General features: G+C 29.9%; 1 protein-coding gene across 2 annotated transcripts in view; it reads left to right on the top strand.

The window, feature by feature from the left end:
* Window positions 1–9,325: 9,325 nt before the first annotated feature.
* The window catches only part of LOC122505301, a 37,289-nt gene continuing 22,609 nt past the window's right edge, over window positions 9,326–24,005 (top strand). For both annotated transcript variants that reach the window (XR_006301900.1, XM_043616810.1), the window contains exons 1-2: window positions 9,326–9,341; window positions 9,636–10,130. The gene's annotated coding sequence lies outside the window, so the exon portion shown is untranslated. The remainder of the gene's footprint in view (window positions 9,342–9,635; window positions 10,131–24,005) is intronic.

The raw sequence follows: 24,005 nt of genomic DNA on the forward strand, positions 1-24,005 counted from the left end.
TTTCGCGCTTCTATTATAGTTGTCATAGTATCTGGGAGTCCTTTTATAAAGGCTTCTAGAGCACAATGATTTAGGGGTTTCATTTGGGTTAAAGCATTAACTGCTCCATATAAATTAGCAAGTGTTGCGTTTGCTCCTGATAATAACTGAGATAACCTATCATAAAATTAACTAACATTTTCGCTTCGGTTCATACGAATTGTGGATATTTTTTGTAAATACCATGCGTATGATTTATGAGTAGAAAATCTTTGTTTTAAATGATCTATTAATTGTTGAATGGTTCCAAAAAACTTACCATGAGTACTACTTCTAGCAGCACCCTTTAATTTAGCAAGAACAGATTTTAAATACTGATCTTCACAGTGTTTTGGAATAGTAGATTCAGCATTTATAATATCTTCAATAAAATCTTTGACTGGCATATTTTGGCAGTCATAAAAAGGAATATTCATTATACCCTGTTGCAACGCAAACATTCAGCCATAGAATTTACCATAGTATCATGAAGGGTTCTATTCATAGAAGTTGTGAAGGTTGTGCCACTTGGTCCTGTGGTTTCATCATTATCGTCTGTATAGTCTTTTTGGTGTCTTCTACGAGGCATTTTGATGTTATTTTAAATTAGTTCGATAATAATATCAAATAAAAAAGAAAGCCCTAGAACTCCAATAATATCCGAATTGTCGTCACAAATTATCGTTTGAAATTCTACTACTGTATAATTATTACAAACTCTTGTTTCTCCGTGCGTTCGTAAAGTACCGTCTCTCAAAAAGTATTTTATTATACGGTTTACTCCTAAAAATGGATTAAGTCTGTCTTCTTTAATGATATTGATAGGTAACGAGGGATCTAATATAAATAGGCCTTCGTTATTTGTAAAGAATGAAGAATTTAATGATAATAGTGGATATAATTCGCTATACTTTAGTGAAAACTGAAAATATGAGTTCATTAATTAAATTATATAGTCCTTTACTGGGAGTATTACTCTCGTATAGGTGAGAAATTTGCTTTATTTTTTTTTATATGCTTGAGATTTGTTTAAATCAAAATATTTGATGAATTGTTGATTTCAAAATTTTTGGTTATATACCAAATTTTTAACCACCAAATTATTGAAAATAATGTCACAAAAAAAGAGTTAATAATAGTATTAGGCAATACATATAGTGAAAATATTATTAATTAGAATGTAAATTCTCTAGGATCTGTATTATTTTTGTGGTTCCTGGGGGTCGATTACCTAATTTGATTTCACTTTCATTTCACTGTGATTTCACCGCATTTCAATTTTTTCCTAACCACGTGCTTTTCGGTGAAAGTTCGTGTCGAAACGTCTAATCTACCCTGTTTAAAAAATTTGATAGAAATGGAAAGAAAAAAATTTCTTTCCATTTCAATCCTGTTTCTGAATCAAAAATTTTCAACAATTACAATCAGTTTCTACATAATTTTAACAGAAAGTCTATCCAAATCAATACTTTGTCTATCCGAAAATTGTCCCATGCGTTGTCCCACTGATTTCGAAGAAAGTCCTATCAAATTCTATCAAAATTGATTATTAAAAATTGTTTCCAATCCAATAAGATTTTTTGATTTAAATTCTATCAAATCCTGTATCGAAAAATAACAAAAAGTTCTTTCCCATTGTATCCGATTGAAAACATAGTTTTAAAAAAAAATTTGTGGAAAAAATAATAAAAGATTCTTATGACCATTAGTAACATTATATTCTTAGCACACTCCAAACATACAAACATTCTAAATTAAACTGGAGGAATTAAATTAAAACTTGTACCCTATGGGAATCGAACCCCGCACCTATGACCTATCTATCTAAACGCTTAACGACCGCGGCTATCGAATCGACGTGAGAAATATTTTTCGACCTGTCTATATAAACTGCAACTTTGAAAAACGTAAGTTTATGTAAAATATTATAATTTTTGTAAGTACCTAAAAAAATACAAGCAGAAATTAAAATATTTATAGAGATTTGCAATATATGCTATTATGTTAAAAGTATTAATTAAATATTTAATACATTTTTGCTCAAATGTCATTTGACCGCTTTGTAATTTTTTGCAAATATTTGCAAAAAATAACATTAAGCGAAATAAAAAACAGAAAATTCGTAAAAATTAAAATTCGCAAAATGACTGGGTCAGGCCAGCTCAACTGTGTTAAAAAAATTTTAATGATTTTCTAAAATATTAAAACTTTTATGAAACTCTGTAGTTCACAACAAAACAATAAAACACTTTTAATCGTTTTTTAAAATTTTTGTTATTTTTTTGCATTAAGGGCATTTGAACCTTGATGACGTTTCAGTTTGTGCAAAGCATGTGTGACGTCATCAAGGTTCAAATGCCCTTAACAAAATATTACAAACTTTAAAAAAAATTAATAACTCAAAAGTCGTTTACCATAAATTAATAAAATTTACACTGATTACACAAAATTGTTCACTCTTTTAAAAGAAAATATTTGCATGATTGTAAATTTAAAAATTCCCTATTTTTAATAACAATTTTATAAACAATTTGAATTATTTTTGTGTTCTCTACCCCTCCAAATGCAATAAAACTCATAGGAAGTATACTCAGTAGTCTTTTCTTGAAGCTCCTAATAAACAATTTTGGTATTTTCAATTTGGAATGTACCTAACGAATTTTTTATTAAAAACGCGCGTCCACTCCACAATGGGAAAAATTTGATTGTCGTGGAAAATTCAGTCTAGAAGTTACAAATATTATTTGTTTTTAATAAATTTTTTTAAATGAAAGTTTATTAAATTGTGCACCAATCAGATTAAATCTGATATCTTAACTTTAAAAAATATTATTGCTACGCATTTGTTAACTAATATTTTGGAAATTTTTTCCTCTTTTGTTCATATATGTTGTTAAATAAAAAATATTTGTTAACAGTTTTCAAAATTCTACCGCCACAGATCGGTGCGCAATTTTACAAACTTTCATTTAAAAAAAAATTATTAAAAACAAATAATATTTGTGACCTCTATAGACTGAATTTTCCACAACGATCAACTTTTTCCCACTATGGAGTTGGCGCGCGTTTTTAATAAAAAAATTCGTTATGTACATTGGGAGCGTTCACAAATGATGTCACGTTTTTGGGGGGAGGGGGGGTCTCCACTAAACGTGACACAATGAATTTTTACATATGAAATTGCATGAAATTGAGAAAATTTTTTAACACAGTTTAGCCGGTCTGACCCTACTATTGGCAAAATTACAAATAGCAACTGTAACAAATTCATAAAAATATCAATTCCAGAAATGCAAATTTGCAAAAATAAAATTTGCAAAACAACAATTAGCAGAAATAATGATTCATAACAGAGCAGTTTTGCAAAAAAGAAAAAATAACAATTAGCAAAAGTATCTAACAATTTGTAAAACTGTCAATTGCGAAGAATGCAAGTTTGCAAAAATAACAAATTTGCAAAATAACAGTTTAGTAAAATAAATATTTGTAAAAATGTAAATTTGCAATAATAATTTTTTGCAAAAATAACTATTGGCGAAAATGACAATTTTATGAATTCCAATTCGCGATTAATCAAACTCTTTAAATTCCAAATAGAATGCATCCCCGAATAAAATTAAACCAAGATGACATTATTCAAGATCCAAACTCAAGCTTGTTGATTTTTAATTTGACATGACAAGTGAAATTTCATGTGGAAGGAATTTAATAGGTGTTCCATCAAAACTCATAGATAGAAAGTTATAAGACGTTTCAGATAATAGGATTTGGTAGAAAATGTATCCAAATCTTTGATAGAGAAATATAGTATTTTCATGTTGAAAGAATTTGATAGGTATTCAATCAAAACTCATAGATAGAAAATTATAAGATTTTTCGACTCATAGAATTTGATAGAATTTGTATCCAAATCTTGGATAGAGAAATATTAAATTTTCATTTGAAAAGAATTTGATAGGTATTCAATCAAAACTCATGGATAGAAAACTATAAGAATTTTCGACTCATAAAATTTGATAGAATTTGTATCCAAATCTTGGATAGAGAAATATTAAATTTTCATTTGGAAAGAATTTGATAGGTATTCAATCAAAACTCATGGATAGAAAACTATAAGAATTTTCGACTCATAAAATTTGATAGAATTTGTATCCAAATCTTGGATAGAGAAATATTAAATTTTCATTTGGAAAGAATTTGATAGGTATTCAATCAAAACTCATGGATAGAAAACTATAAGAATTTTCGACTCATAAAATTTGATAGAATTTGTATCCAAATCTTGGATAGAGAAATATTAAATTTTCATTTGGAAAGAATTTGATAGGTATTCAATCAAAACTCATGGATAGAAAACTATAAGAATTTTCGACTCATAAAATTTGATAGAATTTGTATCCAAATCTTGGATGTGAAAAATTTCACCTTTAATATTGAGTGTTTCATGATTGTGTTATAAAATTTCTGCATCTTAACCAACAAACTCGCTTTTAAAAACAGATTTTTTAAACACGAATAAAACTACAAAGTAGCTCGTTCTCCATCTCCAAAATTTAATAGAATGAAAATAAAGGTCAAACATAATTATCAAGACAAAAATTTGATTTTTTAGTCTTGCACCTGAGAAGAAATAATAATACAAGTAAATTAGCTCATTTTTAATAAATATCATTCAAGAAATTTGTATTATCTAAATTATTTCCATGCTTCTTTATTAAATTTTCATAACTGTCAATCTAACCTTTTATCTGTGCAACTCAATTAAAAATTAAAATTCTAAGTTAAATTCAAAAAATTGTATGAAATAATTCTCAAAAATTTTATGAAATTTTACGCAAACATTTAATTACTTTCATAAATAATTAAACTTTTACAGGAATTTAATTATTGTCATAAATATTAATTAAAAATTGTAGAAAATAATAATAATAATTTTGAAGAAGTTACATACAGTAACAATTTTCAATGGATTTTCATATGGAAAAAGAATAATAATAACATGTTTATTTAAAAAAGAAGTTATTGATGTTTTTGAATAATTTAAAAGAAATTCATAAATGAATATAACAGAACATTTTTTTAAGTAAAATTTTTTTCTTTATTTTTCAAAAGTTTCAATTTCAATATTGAAATTCGTAATTGGCAAATAGAATTTATAAACAATTTTTTCCTTTATTTTTAAAAAACTTTAAATTTTATTCAAGCAATTGTAATTAAGAAATATAAATTATGCAAATCATTTCCTTATGAAAATTGAGCATATAATAAAGAAAGTTTGGACTGACAGAATTAATGAAAGAATTAAATACGAAGATTATTATTTAGTAGAAAATAATACATAACTTATAGAAAAATATTTCTGCTAATTAAAAGTAATTGAAAAATATGAAAAAATTCGATTACTCCCATTTTTCCACAAAAAAGTCGAAAAGGGGGTGAATTAACAGCATGTGACTGTTACAGAAATCAATGTTAATTTTTTCGACCACTTTTCTCTTAAAATATTAAATAAATTAAGCTAGTTTTTTGTGAATAACTCTAAAATATAATAAAGAAGAGCAGTGATGTGCAAAAGTTTTAATAATTCTAAAATAAATTATAAAAAATACTTTGAAATCGGAAAAGACGAGAAATTGATTAAAAGTAATTTTGAGAACTGATAATTTTAAAGTTATTTTTTAATAAATAATTTTAAAAATATTAAAACTTTTTCACATCACTGCCCTTCTTTATGATATTTTAGAGTTATTCACAAAAAAATAGCTTAATTTATTTAATATTTTAAGAGAAAAATGGTCGAAAAAATTAACATTGAATTCTGTAACAATCACATGCTGTTAAAGTGCATTTTGAGATTTATTCTACAATAGTAATTATAGTAGATGCTCTTTATGATTCAAAAACATTTATTTATAAATGGTTAAATTGTGGACTTTGCAAATTATTGTATGTATTTATTATTAAATATATAACAAATATTATTGATCTTTTTATTTGATGCAGCAATTTCAAATAAAATACTTATAATTTAAACCAATTTTTAAATTTGACGAGTCAGTTTTCAAAAGTTGAGTTTGTTATTTTAATAAATTTAAATCAACAATATTTCTCACGTAACCATAAAAATTAATGAAAATTAATCAATACTTTTTAGTGAACGATTTGAAATCTCTTGAATAAGTTAAATATGCGTAATTTTCTTAACTTTTCAGGAAAATGTATTTATTTACTTGTTAAATTTGTTTCTCAGTTATTACTAAATTTTTAAAAACTTATGATTTTAATTAGAGATGTGCAAAAAGCTCGAATAGCATGGTCGGGCGCACTAGAGATTTTTCAAAAATTTTGAGTTGAATAATTTTTTCTCTCCACTCAAGTTCAAGTACTTAATGAAATCTAAGTTTGTACAAAGTTTCATTTTTATTCATTAATTATTGTGGCGTATAGATTAAAATAATTGATTTTGGTACTCAAAAGTAAATTTTTGACCTCCTCATTTTTTTGTTATATCTTTTTAGGAAATGATTTACAATAAAGCTCAAATATTTAGTTTTGAGCTCTAACTATTTGTTTTCTAGGGACAATAAAGATACTTTGATTTTTATAAATGTTATTAATAAAAACTTTATAAATATATAAAAAGTACCTCCGGGGTTACTTGGCGCGGTTCTTATCTACTACATCCACAGTGTTATATACCATAAAAAATCTCAAATGTTACAATTTTATAAATTATTATAAATATAATTATTTTGTTTAAAAATTTTAGTGAAGGGTGCGTTTTTTAAAAATTTACAGCATATATTTTATAAAAGTTTTCTATAATTTTACGATTACACAAAAAATGTTCCTAATTGTAATTAAATATGATCCTTTTTTAAATTTTTTTATTGTAAAATGACAGTAAAAAACTTATTTTACTATATCATATAATGTTTCAACTTTAAATCGTATAATTTAATTAATTTCAATCATGCGCCAGGCAACCCCGGCCCGGGGTTGCTTGGCGCACTTTACATAGCTTTGAATAAAGTGGTATAAAAAAAACTATCAAATAGATTACAATTTTTTTTTTGTTTTAAATTGAAGCTGAGATGTTACAGTAAGTTTTCCGTGCAATAGGAATTTAAAAAAAGCAAAAATGTTTTAGTTAAACAACAAAGAGTAAAAAGTGCGCCAAGTAACCCCGGTCTCCCCTACTCTTTGTTGTAAAAAAAAAATAGTGAGAAACTTGACGCTGGCTCTGACTTGCGCAATAGAAATTAATAATATTTTGAAAATATTATTTGGGAATTAAATTTAGAGTTTTTTTTATAATTAATTAATTAGTTAGTTAATTAATTAATAATATTGAAAGGTAAATAAATTAAAATGTTTGTAGAAATTCTGTTTTTTTATACCTTCAAAAGGTAAGTAATTTTTTAATTTTTAATTGTAAATGTTTGAGTGAAATTGAAAATTTATGAAGAAGAAAAATAATTTTATACAATTTAAATAACTTTAGAAGGTAAGTATATAAGTATATTAAGGTTAATTTTATTGTATTTATGCAATTAATTTTTTTTATTACATTTTATGAAGTTCAATTACAAATTTAATATTAAATAAATTTGATAATTTTTAATATTTTGTCAATTTTATTTCTAATGGTCCGTCAGCAGCTGCCCTCTCGTGGCTCTGCTTATCATTACAAATTGTTTTTCTCTTTAAAACATTTTTATGTTTAAAAAAGCATTCAACAATGAAATTATTGAATTTTAATATTAATTTAATTTCAGTCTTCTAATAGATGAAAAAAATTGATCCTGAAATCAATCAGAGGATTGATTTCAGGATCAATTTTTTTTAGTCTGTCAAAACGAATTTCCCTTAAATAATAAATAACAAAAATGGCCTATATCTTCTGAAATGGTTCAGTGGTAACGCTTCAGACTTGTAATTTGGAAATCTGTGTTCAAATCTCGGTCGATAAAAATTTTTTTTTATTATTCTTTTAGAAAATATTTGATTTAATTTTTAGTTAATTAAAATAATTTAACCGACAGATTAGCTCGGTCGGATAGATGCCTGGCTCGGTGGGCGGACCCAAGGGTACTTGGTTCGCGCCCATTAGCCTGGGATTTTTCCGGCACGTGAGATAATCTGAGCGGGAGGTTTGACGTCGAAGTATAATGATGTGCACCGTCGATTATTGTCCGGTACACACCATTAGAATTCGTCTGTCGATAAACCGGTTGTACTCGGAGAGGTTTTCTACAGTTTCCCTCTCCACTGGCGAGAAAACCCATTAGACGGGTGGTCCAGGCAAATGCGAGTACTCCTAACCTCAAAAGTCTTTCTGTAGAAACGCAAATCTAGTTGGTATATAAATGTGTGTGTTCTGACAGTTGGCCTTGCTTAAAGTCATTTAAAAAGAAAAAAAAATAATTTAATTAATTAATTATGTTATTATTAATTAATTTTTCTTTATTCCTTGGTCGAAAGAACGTTATTCCCTTTTCGATTTCGCAGCAGAAAGTGAAACATTTGAGCCTTGGTTGATCTATAAATAATATTTGTGTGAATTATCAATAAATTTTTTTAATATTGCTTTTAGAATTCCGTTAGTAATTTTTACGAATTTTCTATTGCTCACAGCTTTTATTATTTACAGACAACAGTTTAATTTATTTAATTTATTAATTTCCAAAAGTTTTCATTTTTCCAAAGTGTTTTTGACAGCTGCTGCCCTCTCGCAGTTTTTTTTGTTACTTTCTTTTCTGCGTATTTTTAATGCTTTTTAAAGTATAAAAAATAATATTATTCAATTTTTAGAGTGAGATGATATTTTTTTCTACTTTACATAAAAAAAAATTAATCATTTAGTAACAATTAATTTTATGGAAATAATAATTCATTTCCTATAATTAATTTTATTATTGTAAGTTGGGGTTAAATATTTATTTAAGAAAAACATCTATCAGCTGCTGCTATCAAGTGGCGCTTATTTTTACTAAATTTTTTTTGTACATTTCTCTTTTTGACAATATAAAATATGTTTGTAAATTACTTTATGTCACAATAATAATAATAATAATAATAATAGTAATAAATTTTTATTATTATAAGTTGTAAAAAAAATAATGAATAAAATTATTATTATATTTAATATAATCTTAAAAAAAAGTTTAGTAACTTGTGGTTGGCAGAAGTGCGTCGTGTGAGTTGATTTACTTATGTATTTGTTAGGTTGGTGTAAGTGTTTGATAAAATTAGGTTAGGTTCAATGTTTACTTGTGCCAACGGTGCCGGTGCCGGTTTTAAAGTTTGACGACGAGTGATGTGTAAGAATTTATAATTAATACTTTTTGTTGTGGCTTTTGGATTTTTAAAATTATTTTCAATTATTAATGAGGAAAATTTACTCTAAAAATTATTATCAAATGTGAACTAACTTATAAAAAGGATTATAGGTGTATTTTGAATGTCTCATAACTGTTACAATGCTACTGTAGACCTGTAGATCCATTTTTATGGTGAAATGCATAGTGAAAGTATTTTTGAGACAAATTTAAATTGCTATAACATAATAATATAAAAATACTTGTAAAATAAATAAATACTTGATTTTTTTAAAGGTATAAACAATCGTTGGTTCCACCACCGCAAGATAATTGAAGGAGATTTTTTCAAGGATGTTCAAGAATGCTCTTGAATCGAATACTCGGTATGCCTATGCCGGTTGATTTGCAAAATCTACTTTTCCAGTATTTTACGGACACGTTTAATATGACTATTACGACTGCAAAGAAGACGGGGAAATTGAACATGGGAAGTTTTGATCTTGTCACGTCTGGTAAAAATAATAGGAGATAGTGAGACTATTTACATTCCTGAGGAAGCTTTCGACGGGGATTGTACCAGCTGAATTGCATGTCGTGCACGTTGAGCGAGGAATGAGTTGGGCAGAGGCTACTGATCGATGATCGGGATTCACCGTCACTAAGAAAAGTTTTTACTTGAGACATCAAGTTAGTAACAGTAGTAAGCAAACTGCAATTCTCGCGGTTACTGTTGACAGTGGGGAAAAAGAAGGCCTAGGGCAAAAAAGACCAACTTTATATTGTCTATAGGTACGAAACAATTAATTCTTCATCCCTCTTTCATTCTTAAATTACTTTTGGCTTGGCTCTTGGAATCAATTTTTAACTTATGAAATTTCTCAGAATTTTTAAAAAAATTATTATAAATAATAATTGATGTAAAGAAGAATTTTAGTTAAAAATTCTAGAAAGTAATAATTAAATTGAAATTTACATCAAATCGCGCGCGGCTAACTTCTTATTACCTTTTTTAAATAAAATTAGCAATTTTAAAAATAATCAAATTTGAAAATTTTCTAATTTAAATTTTTGTTGAAAATATTTAAAAAATTCAATTTTGTAGAATTTAAAAATAATTGCAAAAATTCTTTTAAAAAATAAAATTCTTATTAAATTTAACTGTGTTCAAATCTTGAAAAATATTCTCGTAAAAATCCCAATTATCTTTATAAATAACAAAATTCTTCTCCAAAGTTCAATTATTTTCCGAAATTTTTCTAGTTTTAATGATTTTTAACCCTAGAAGGAGTAACTGGGGTGTCTGGACACCCCAAGCAAAATTCAAAGTATTCCCATGGCTTAACCAATATTTTTTTACGCTTTTAATTTTTTACCCGTTGATAATTTAGTTTGAACCTCTATTTTTTGACACCTGTATGTGCCGCCAAAAGTTTTGCTCTAGGAAGAGCTCTATCTCCCGTTAAAATACGTCTGGGGTGTCTGGACACCCCAGCAGTTACTCCCTAACGTTAGAAAAATTGTCAATATAAGTAGATTCAAATTTTTGTAAAAAATCGTTTTTAATCAATTAAAATTATCTGATAAAGTATAAATTGATAGGTTATGCATGAAAAAGTTGTATTTTATAAAAAAGGAACATTTTTCTACAAAAATTCTATTTTTATGAAAAATAGACATTCTGTATTTCGTAACAACTTATGAAATTTGAGTTAAGATTTATTAAAAATTTATGTGCTCTCTCTACAGTCAGAAATTAAATTCTAATACAGAAAAATGTAGTATATGAGAGTCAAATTTAAATTATAAATTCTGTATTGTTAATAATATTTTAACATATATAGAGGTATTAAGAATTAGCTTTGGAAAGTTTAATACCAGTACTTTTAAGAACTATAAACAATTTTTGGATTTTACGTTTAGAAATGAAGATATAATATTTTGAAATAAAAAATGTACCATGGGGCGAAGCGACGCATTCTTGAGGGGGTTAAGTGACAGCGGTACCAAGACGCATCAAGAGCCGACGAATGGCGGTTTTTAAAAAAAAATATGAAGAATTAACGACAGACTCTGAATAAAGCTAAAAAACATTTTTCTCATGTTTAAAAAATATTTTATATTTTTATTATTTAATTTGATTTGAAAATTATAATTTAAAAATTATTAAACTTTTATTTAATTAACAAATATTTAAATAAACAATAAATTTACAATAATCTTCTTTGTTTATTTACATTTAGATAAGATAATTCGTTTAAAATGCAGGTAATTTTGAGTGCGTCGCTTCGCCCCGCTATCGTCGCTTCGCCCCACTATTTTCGTGGTTAGAAAATTGTTTATAACTTTTTTCAGGTTTAGCCTATCAACAAATTATACATTAACAAAAGTTGCGTTATGTCTTGATAGACATAATTAAATTATTAATTTCAATTATTAAGAAAGAGGATTTTTATAAAAAGAAAGAAATTATTTATATAGAATAACTAGAAACTAACTTCTTTCTTAACTAGAAAGAAATTATTTATATAGAATTTAATTACTTTGAAAACTGGTAATTAAAATGATTAAAGAAAGTCAATTATTTTAAGAGAAGAAGAAACTCAAAGAAATTATTGATTTTGAAAAGAATATGTAAAATTTTAATAAAATTCTTCCTAAATTCAATTATTTTCATAAACATTAAAATTCTTCGAAGAAATTCAATTAGTATCAAATTTTTTGATAAAATTCTTTGCAAGAATTTAATGATTTGCAATTTTTTCGCAATAATTCACTTGTTTTCATAAAGAATAAAATTCTTCGAAGAAACTCAATTATTATTAAATTGTTTATAAAATTCTTTGCAAAAATTGAAACATTTGCAAATGTTTTATACATTTTTTCGCAATAATTCAATTATTTAACCCTCCGTCCGACACCTGGGTCCAGCCAGACTCCTAGGCTTTTCAACTTCATTTAATTATATTTATACACTAACTAGAAACTTGTGCTCTCAGTTTGTTTCATAAACTTCATACGTATAGCTAACGATTTACAAAAAAACTAGTCGAAAAAGTCTATCTTCAGAATATTTTATGAATCTTCGAAATACAGCATTTTGTAGTCGTCAGAATAGGTGTCGGGCGGAGGGTTAACAAAAAAATTAATAAAATTTCTTCATCAGAATTCAATTCTTTTTGAAAATTTTAATAAAATTCGTTGCAAAAATTCAATTATTTTAAAAAAGTTTGATAAAATTCTTCGAATCGATTCAATTATTTAAAATGTTTTTAAAAATTCTGGTTAAAAATTTCAATTATTTTAAAAAATTTTCCTTAATTCAATGATTTTTATAATATGTACTAAAATGAATGAATTTCAAAAATGATGTCCGCCATTTTGAATTTTTTAAAATTAATTAAATTCACCGACTCCAAAAACCCTTATACACTAAATGTGACTTAAATTAAAAATAAATTTTCATGAACTTTACTTGTTTTTAAATTGTTATATTATTTAAAAATAATAAATAATCATTTATTTATTACTTAAGGGTGTTCGATGGTCTCTGAAATTTCTAGATTATGTTGGACAAATAGTTATCACCTAACAAATACGGCACTGTTTGGTTTAAATGACGTAAAATTGGTAAACAATCATTTTCGAACGAGTTTTTCTCTGCACACAAGCTCTTTTTGCAAAATCTGAATCCGAACCATTGACACAAATCTTCTTAATTACCTAAATCCTTGATATTTTTTTAATCCTTGAAGAAACGCGATTACAAAATGGGAAAGGCCGGAGTAATGTAATGCGAATCATTTTGACAGCTGAGCCTTTACGCTCCCTGCATGCTTCTGCCCTCTAATGGCAAATGGTTGTAACAAACGTCTTGCCGCCTGTCATTACATTACTTTTGTTGCTTTTGCATTTACCATTTTGCAACCGCGTTTCTGCATGGATTAAGAAAATATTTTGGATTTAGGTAATTAAGAAGATTTGTGTCATTGGTTCGGATTCAGATTTTGCTAAAAGTGCTTGTGTGCAGAGAAAAACTCGTTCAAAAATGATTGTTTACCAATTTCACGTCATTTAAACCAGGCAGTACCGTTTTTGTAGGGCGAAAAGTGTATGTCGCACATAACCTACAAATTTCAGAGACCATCGAACGCTCTTAATTTAGGATCATTGCAATCAATAGTGTGTTAATAATGATATATAACAATTTATTTTATAATTTACATAAGAAATTTCATTTATTTTGCGCTAAGAAGTTTCCCGAGTCGAAATTTAAGCCCTACTTTCACTCTGAATTTTCAGGGGCTGTTGAGTGTTAGGAGTAGTAAAGTAGGGTCTAATTCTAATACAATTAGACCCTCCTTTGACTCCCAAAACAGGCGGAAATTTTCCAATCTTCCATTTGGAGAAGCAAAGGAGGGTCTAATTTTAAGAAACCTGTACCGTACTTTTAAACCTCGTAGACCCTACTTTCATACTCCTAGACCCTACATTCTAAAAGAAAATTTAGAATTATTTTTTAATGCATTACTTGAAACACTGCAAATGCAAAAAGTACTCCAAATTCATAAATACTGATGTGTTTTATAGCGTCTATATACACGAAGTGTATATAGACGCTATAAAACACATAAAATTCCACTTTTACTCATCCCTAGTGCTTCAATTGAATCTGAGCAAATCTTCAAATTTTTCTTTTTCTAATTGTAGGGTCTAGGAGAATGAAAGTAGGGTCTACGAGGTTTAAAAGTACGGTATAGGTTTCTTAGAAGTAGACCCTCCTTTGCTTCTCCAAATGGAAGATTGGCAAATTTCAGCCTATTTTGGGAGTCAAAGGAGGGTCTAGTTTTTAAAAATTGTATTGAAATCAGACCCTACTTTACGACTGCTAAACCTGAATAAGCCCTACATTTTCAGAGGCTAAGTAGGGTCTAAATTTCGACTCGGGTTACTACCCAACGGTCGTTAACAGGCAACGGGTTAACAGAAAAATAATTTTTAAAATTCAAACATATTTTTTTACTAAATTTTCTTGAAAAATTTACATCATATCATGTTTCATATTTTTTGAAGGATAGTTTTTTGTACAAACAAATTATTTGAAATTGAAATTTTTGTGTATAACTTTGCCGACCTGCAATTTCTAAGAAAAAATTACACGGTAATGTCTACAAGTACTTTCCATTCTGTAGAAAATAACCTTTAAAGTAAACTTAAGATCATTAAAAGTATTCATGTTTTTAGAAGTTATTTAAATTTTTGTAAAACATTGACATCGCATGCTTTATAGTGATAGAACACTACTGCGCATGCGTTATAGTAGTAGAACACTACTGCGTATGCGTTATAGTGATAGAACACTACTGCGCATGCGTTATAGTGATAGAACACTACTGCGCATGCCTGACATAGGTAGAACACTACTGCACATGTCTGACATTGACAGAACACTACTGCGCATGTCTGACATTGACAGAACACTACTGCGCATGCTTGATACTGATATAACACTACTACACATGCGTTATACCCAGATAACAAAATGCGCGTTGTGTGCTACTAATATCATCTGCACGCGTGCCGATTTATCCGCACTATGCGCGTTCACTGGACCACTCAGATGCGTCATCATATGCGATCCATAACTGTCGCATATTGTGATGGGCACATGCGTGACGGTATAATGCGAATAAATTATATTTATACTTCAGCCTTATTTGAATTAAATAAAAAGAAAAGATTATTGACATTAGTAATTTTTTTTAAATTAAAATGTTATTTATAAAAACGATTTTAATTTAATATTTCAGTACAATTTTGGAATTGAAGTTGTTAAAAACTTCCAAATTCTTTTTTTGAGGTTATATCTAATACAACAAAAATATATATGTACTTTAAACAAATTAAATTTAACTTTCTTATTTTGCTGCAGTACTAAAAATTAAATCCACAATAATTCCTCACAATAATATCGCAATAAAAAACAATAAAAAATGAAATCACAATAAAAACTTATTTTGATAACACACCACAAACAATGCTGTCGCCATTATAAAATGTGTGATTGCCGATACGGGTGGTTGCGCATCATTAATTGCGTGCGTATTAAGTGCAGTTCACTGCACACGCATTCACAGCATTCGCACTGTGGATGGTAAAATGCGTATGGATTGACTCTTCTAGCAAGTCGCACTTGTGAACGGAACATGCTTATCATTTTGTATCACAGGCGCTTACGAAATGCAGTTCACAACACTCGCATTATTACCAGCGTCGCAGACGATAGTAAGATGCGTATATGAACCGACTCATCTGGTAAGTCGCAGTTAGTGCAAGAAACATGCGTTTAAATGCGACGCACGATTGTTATCTGGGTAGTGATAGAACACTACTGCGCATGCTTGACATTGACAGAACACTACTGCGCATGCTTGATACTGATAGAACACTGCTGCGCATGCCTGATATTCATAGAACATGCAGTAGCGCATGCGTCTATGTATGTACAATGAGTATATGTATATACGATATTATGAATAATGAATAAATGATAAAAGTCGAACGACCGAACGATGAAATACGGAAGTACACGAACGACGAACGACAAAACGACGACGAATATGTTAATATTATAGGAGATTACTAATATTGTGGGAAAAAATATATTTGTAAAAAACCATCGCCCCCCCCCCCCCGCCCTGAGTACTTCCCACTCTACCGTAACCCTTAATGTCAATGTTATTGAATTATTCTTTAGGTAATCTTGGTTTTGGAATAACATTTTTTGAAAAACATTTCTTTTTCAACAAATTTTTTTTTTTTGAATTACACAGATGTAATAAATAAAAAATTAATAACATTATATAAAAATAATAATATTATATACACTTTTAATTCTAATAGAAGAATTCGATGTTAGTAGCAATTAAAAAGAACTCTTAGAAATGTCATTAATCTTTTTTGAATATGAAAATTATATTTTCTTTGTAAATACTCGTTGTCGCTATTTGAATTTTTAGTTTTGTCATTGAACACATCAAAAATGTGATAAAGTAGAATTCTTTATTTATAATTAAATTAATAAATAATAATTATTATTATATTATATATTAATTAATATATACTTTATTTCATATTTAATTCAATATCCTTTTGCAGATTGATGTATCACTTTGTCGAGAAAAAGTAATTAATTTTAAAGAAGTTGTCGGCTCTATTATTTTTATAACAAAATATTTAATAAAGTATAAATTAAATGTACATTATAAAAGACAACTAAATCCGAGCGAGCATTAGCGAGCGAGGACAATGACGCTAGTCTTTATAAATATCTAAATTTATTGATAAAATTCTAACATTTTCAGGAATTTTCATAAAATTTGTTGCAGAATTAAATTATTTTTATAAATAACAATATTTATCACAAGAATTCAATTATTTTCAAAAGTTATAAAATTTAATTATTTTAAAAAATTTTAATAAAATCATGTCAAAATTTTAATTATTTACAAAAATTTTTCTTAATTTCATGATTTTCAATATTTTTTTTATTGTTTATACTCCTGCCCTATTGGCCTTACGCACTTCGACAAGAGTCCCCGAGAAATACTTTTTGGATTAAGCATAACCATTCTACTTATGAAATTTTTTATATATTAACCTAATTTTGCGACTACAGCCGACTTTATTAGGAGTACTCTCATTCGCCTGGACCACCCGTCAATGTGTTTTCTCGCCAGAGAAGAGGGAAACTGTAGAAAACCTCTCTTGGGTACAACCGGTTTATCAAAAGTCGAGTTCTAATGGTGTGTACCGGACAATAATCGATGGTGCACTTCATTATACCTCGACGTCAAACCTCACGCTCAGATTATCTCACATGCCGGAAAAATACCAAGCCAAATGGGCGCTAACCAAGGTTACTTATACCCTTGGTCCTTAAACGACCGCCAAGCGAGGATCTATCTGACTGTGCTAATCTGTCGGTCATGATTTTCAATATTCTAATTTAAATAAAATTTCCCAAAATATTTCAATTATTTATTAAAAATTTTAATAAAGCTCTACACGAAAATTCAATTACTTTATAAAATAATGGAAATTTCATATGAATGCAATTATTAAAAAAAGACTTTGCATAATTTTTTTGAAAAAAAATCAATTGTTTGCAACTTTTTTTTAAATTCTTCACAATGATTGAATTATTTTCTTAATGGACCATTCAAGCATTATGTAAGCATTTAAAGAGAGGGGGAGGGGGGGTCAAAAAAACCTCAAAAATATGCTTACGTAATATTTAATTGGCCCCTAAATAATAAAATTTATTGCATAATTTCAATCATTTTTAATACAATTTTAATCAAATTTCTCCAGAAATGTAATTATTCTTATAAATTTTGTTAAAATTTATCAAAAGAATTTAATTATTTAAACATTTGTTGATAATAACTAAATTTATTTAAAAATGAAGTTTTTGGTGTATTACAGGGACGTCAGGGAAAAACAAAATTAAATATTTGTGTCAACCCTGAGAATAAAATTTGAGTAATAGGGTAATTGTACTAATTACCGAGGGTGTCACATTTGTCGATGTTATCATGATAATAACTAAAAAATATTGTCTTAAATGTCTCATTTGATTGTGGATATAATATTAATATATTTTTTTCACATTTATAACGCATAAGAAAATTAATATTTATCACTTTTTGCATATTTACAATATACTACAATGTTTAACCCTCCGTCTTCTCACACACCTAAGGAGGGATTCTCTCTAAGGTTTCAGTATTTTTTAAATAACTTTTGTTTTCCTCATTGAAAAATAAAATAAGTTTTCTATACCTTTCGACGGTTTCCTCCTTAACATATTTCTAAAAAACATTTAGTTTAAACATAATTAATCTTTAATTATGAAGCTTCAAAGCCAGAAAAAACTCGAAAAAGTGAGGTTATTTTCAGTAAGAAAATCAAGTTTTCAAAACATTTTTTGTTCCACTGTTGGTTAATGACAAAATTAATTATAAATATAATTAAAATTAATTATTAAATGACCTTTTTTGTTTATTTGTTAATGTTACATTATTTTACATGTAAATTGTGGAATTCCTTCGAAGATGTGCATATTCGTATAATTAATTTTATAACTTAGTATAATTTACTACACATTTGTAACCATCCTCGACAATTGGTACGTTTACCCTATAAAAATCAATTTAAATTTTGTAATTACTTACAATAGGATAATTGAATTTTATTATTAACACCTTCTGACTTGTTTTTTTAAAATCAACCATTTGACAATTTACTTTCATTTGTTTGAGAATCAAAATTAAGTTTTGGGGATTTCACATTTGGAATCAAGGAAATTTATAATCAAAATGCAGTATTATACTTGATATTCATTTGTATAATAACGTATTGTTAAAAGTGAAAATGAAATTTAGATTTAACTTTTATTTTATTGTTAGTTACGTTTTTTTATTCAATATAAATGCATTTATTTTTGTGTCTTTCTGGTCCATGATTTGAATTTATACCTCCCGCTCAAATTCAATTTTATTGACAAAGGGAATCACCGGCATGTATAAAAACAACGCGCAAGTTGCATGCAAGTGGGCGCGCAATTGCCAACCACTGAAAGTAAAGCTGCTTCTACAACAACTTTTTTTCCATCGACATGAGCGTGAAAACGATGCGCGCGCAACTGTTTTGCATGGTTTTAAAAGTGCATTTTGTTCGTGTCGATGAAAAAAAAGTTGTTGTAGAAGAAGCCTAAAATACTTGTTGATTCGTTCCGCCTGCTTTGAATTTGTTTACTTTTGTATAACCTCCAATTTCTGATTTTACAAAAAGAATTTTAAATTGTTGAATTCTGTTTGGAAATTTTTTGAAAATAGTAGATATTGAATATCTTTGAATAACGAAAAGTTTTTAAAAATAATTAAATTTTACAAATAATTCTATAAAAATTTTTATAGAAAAATATATTTTTAGAAAAATATATTTTTTAGAAAAATATATTTTTTAGAAAAAAAAAAAATATATATATATATATATATTTTTTTTTGAAACTTCAAGCTCGCGGGAAATCGCCTTTGTTCTCCACACATACTCATTTTGAAGTGCAACAAAAATGGTACCCCTTCGACTCATTTTGAGTTTCTGGGGATAAGAAATAATCAGAATTCACCATAATATAACTAGAGATTTACAGAAAGCAACAAGAATAGAGCCCCGACAGAGATTTATTGCTATGCCATAAAAAAAAGTCGGTGGAAGTCATAAAAGTTGTGGTGATTCTTGACCGTATTTTAGAAGGTTCTATTTCTTTCTAATGTTTTTGAGCTGCAATTGTAAGAAAAACTGCCCAAGAACACCAGAAATCCTGATTATTTTTTTGATATGTTTTGTCATTATTTTGATAAATTTTTAACAATATTTTATGTTTGACCGCCATATTGGATCCACCATTTTGAAATTTAAAAATTCGATTTTAGATTGTTATTCAGCAACCTTAAAAACTTCTTTTTACCAAGTTGAATGAAAATCTATTAAAATTTGTTCAAGTTATTCAAGTTTTTACATCACTAATTTTGTAATGGTTGATTGTTTATTTTATAGATATTCTGTTTACATTTACCCCAAATGATCCTATTTTTGTAAATATTTTAATTCTTCAAAAGAATTAAAAAAAACATTTTTTTAAATAATTGATTTTTTGAGGAATTAAAATTAAATTTTTAAGAAATAAAAATATTTGAAATCCTGTGATAAATTTTATTATTTATGAAAATAATTGAATAGTTGCTAAGAGTTTTAATAAAATTATCAAAAATAATTGAATTTCTGAGAAGAAATTTATTATTTATGTAAACAATTGAATTATTGACAAAAATTTTATTAAAATGTTTAAAAAGAATTGAATTTCAGTGAATAATTTTGTTATTTTTTAATAAAATAATTGAATTCTTCATAAGAATTTTATAAACTTTGTTTTAAATAATTATTAAAATTTTATTTTAAATAATTGAATTCTTGTGGAAGGCTTTATTTTTGAAAATAATTGAATTTTTCGATTAATTTAAAATAGTATTAAAAATAATTGAAATTCTTCGTAAAGTTTTATTACTTATGAAAGTAATTGAATTCTTGCTTAGGATTTTATCAAAATTTTTTTTAAATAATTGAATTTCCATGAAAAATCTTATTATTAGAGAAAGTATTTGAATTATTGTGAAGAATTGTATAAATAATATTGTTGGAGTTGAATCTCGCGCGCTAACAAGCGCATGCGTGACAACCGCGTTTGAACGCATCTCATGGTCGAGGAACGCTTTGCGATTCTCATTCACTAACGAACAGTTGGAAATCGTTGTAGTCGCTCAATAAACTCAGTTGTCCTTTTTACGCACAAATAATTGTTTTACTGAGTTCCACCTTAACCATTTTTAACAGGTTATGGGCCCAGAACCCGATCAGTAAAAATTAGTGCAGTGAAAATCGTTTAAAATAAGTTTAATCGGATTCTTGAGAAATTTTGTTCGCACGCGACGCCACCGAAAGGACGCGACGGCCATTTTTTTTCCCCTCGACTCGCAAACGGTACACGCCGCGAGACAGCGATGAGTTCGTCAATTTCTGCTCGGATCGAGCCGTTGGGAAAAGAAAATTACGACACGTGGAAGCTTCAAATGCAAGCTCTACTAGTGAAAAACGACGCGTGGGACTACGTATCGGGCACAAAACCTCAACCGGAGATAGTGCTTGGGGACGACGAAGCTCCGACTGAAGAGTCGACGGCAGCAAGGTCAGCTTGGACCGCCATCGACATGAAAGCAAAGTCAGATCTGATCCTTTCGATTTCACCATCTGAGCTGAAGCAGGTGAAAAATTGCGTTACGTCGAGGGAACTATGGCTGAAATTGCAGTCCATTTACCAGTCGACGGGACCCGCAAGGAAGGCAACCCTACTCAAACAACTAACCCTCCAGAAAATGTCGGAGAACGATGACGTGCGAGATCATCTTCGAAAATTCTTCGACGCAGTCGACAAGCTGGAGGAGATGCAAGTTGAGGTTAACCATGATCTGCTTACGATTCTGTTACTCTACAGTTTACCCGCGAATTTCGAAAACTTTCGGTGCGCAATCGAGTCCCGGGATGATTTGCCTCCGCCGGAAAGTCTAAAAGTTAAAATTCTCGAGGAATGGGACGCAAGAAAAAACAAAGTGCGCGAAAACTTCCAAAGTGCGATGGTCGCGAGTGGAAAGGGGAAGAATGCTTTTCACAAGAAACCTTTCAAAACGAAGGGACCACAATCCGGGAATAGTGAAAGTGGTAAATCCGTGGAAAATAATTTTCGAGCAAAGTGTTTTCGGTGCAAAAAGTTCGGTCACAAAGTGAGAAATTGTCCCCTTGAACGTGACGACGACAAGCATACAGCCCGCATGGCAAACGAAGAAGCCTATCTCGCGAGTGCGTTGCCCATTAAAAACAGTGAAGATCTACGTTATTCAGTGTCAATCGACGAACCCATAAATAAAGTAGATCTCGTGAGTGAATCATCAATCAATCCCAGTGAAAATCCGCATTGCCCCGTGCCAATCGATAAAATAAGTGAACATAGCTGTCTGGTTACCATCGCGGACCCTCCGACCGATCAGATAGCGTTGAATGCGGTTAACGAATCAGACGCGAAATGGTGCTTAGACAGCGGTTGCACATCGCACATGTGCAATAGCAAAGAAAAGTTCGCAAAATTGGATACTTCCGATCAGACAACTGTGAATCTGGCGAGTAATTCGTCAACGGAAATACGCGGAAAAGGTCAAGTGAAATTGACAGTGCGCGATCGAGCAAATTCGAAAATGTTGAGACTCGAGGACACCTTATTCGTGCCGGATTTGAGATCTAATCTCATGTCCGTCGGAAAAATCACGGATACCGGGTGCAATGTACTCTTTCGGAAAGAGGACGCAATCGTGTACGACGCCGATGGAAACGAACGATTCGTCGCGAAAAGAACGAGCGGGCTCTATTATGTAAACGAGAAAACGGAAAGTGCTGCTTGTGCGACGACACCTCGAAATTCGAATCTAGAGACATGGCATCGTCGCCTGGGACATCTCAACGAGGTAGACGTGAAAAAGCTTATCGGGAATAAAACCGCGTCCGGAAATCGCGCAAATACGGCGGATAAACTCGCGACTTGTGAAACGTGTCTGAAGGGGAAACTGACACAAACACGGTTTCCGAAGAAAACGGAACGTAGCACGAAAATTCTAGACATTGTCCACTCAGACGTATGCGGACCCATGCGCACCGAATCTATTCGCGGATCGAGATATTTCGTAACGTTTATCGACTGCAGCACCGGGTGGTGCGAAATATATTTTCTGAACAAGAAGAGTGACGTATTCTCAAGCTTCAGAACCTACAAGGCGATGGTGGAGAACCAAACCGGACAGAAAATCAAACAACTGCAATCGGATAACGGCGGCGAATACTGCGATAAGGAGTTCGACGATTTTCTAAAAACATGCGGAATAAAACGAAGGTTGACGGTACCTCATACACCGCAACAAAATGGTTTAGCCGAGAGAAGAAACCGCACGGTGATTGAGATGGCCAGGTGCATGCTCATTGAAGCAGATCTCCCACCATCCTTCTGGGCAGAGGCAGTAGCAACGGCGAACCACATTCGGAACCGATGCCCGTCAAGCAGCCTTCAAGGACGAATCCCTTTTGAATTGTGGACCGGCAAAAGGGTAAATATTTCTTACTTTAGAATATTCGGATCAAAGGCCTACACGCTGGATAAAGTCCAAAACAAAGGGAAAATGGACCCCCGATCGAAAGAATGCATTTTTGTAGGCTATTCCGATGTTTCCAAAGCCTACAGAGTTTGGATACCAAGCGAAAGAAAAATGCAAGTTACTCGTGACATCGCCTTTCTAGACAAGTTCGACAGCGACGGAAAGTTTCAAGATTTTCTACCAGACGATCTGATCTCAACGATGGAAATCAACAAACCTTCAACTCGAACTCTGGAAATTGAACTACATCCTGGAGGAAAGAACGATGATCAAGGAGAAGCCGCACCAGATCCACCCGTAATTCCTGCACCGAATCGAGAAAATGAGGAAGAAGGGGAAGAAGAAGACGAGATTCTTCCTCACATTCCGTACGTTCCCTATCCAAGAGGACGAGGCCGTCCAACAATCCTTAGGACGGGTCGCAGAGGACGACCAATGAAAATATACCACCACAACGAGAGAATTTTTAATCCAGTGGAACCTGACATAGAAGAGGAACACGCAAATCTGGCCGAAGTTGATCTGGAGGATGCATTGTCCGGAGATGATGCCGACGAATGGTGGGAAGCCATTTTAGAAGAATTTGGATCGTTACTCCAAAAGGAAACCTTCGAAGTATGCACCAGACCAATTAAGCAGAACGTCATCGGATGTCGCCTAACCCTCAGGAACAAACACTTCACAGACGGAAGCATCGAGAGACGAAAAGCTCGTCTCGTAGCGAGAGGGTTCACTCAACGACCCGGGATCGACTTCAAGGAGACTTTCGCTCCAGTCGCTCGCTTGAATTCGATAAGAACGGTAATGGCAATTGCAGTCGAACGCGATATGAAAATTCACCAGCTAGACG

This window comes from Leptopilina heterotoma, unplaced genomic scaffold (genome assembly GCF_015476425.1).
Source record: "Leptopilina heterotoma isolate Lh14 unplaced genomic scaffold, ASM1547642v1 Lhet_352, whole genome shotgun sequence".
Taxonomy (NCBI): Eukaryota; Metazoa; Arthropoda; class Insecta; order Hymenoptera; family Figitidae; genus Leptopilina; species Leptopilina heterotoma.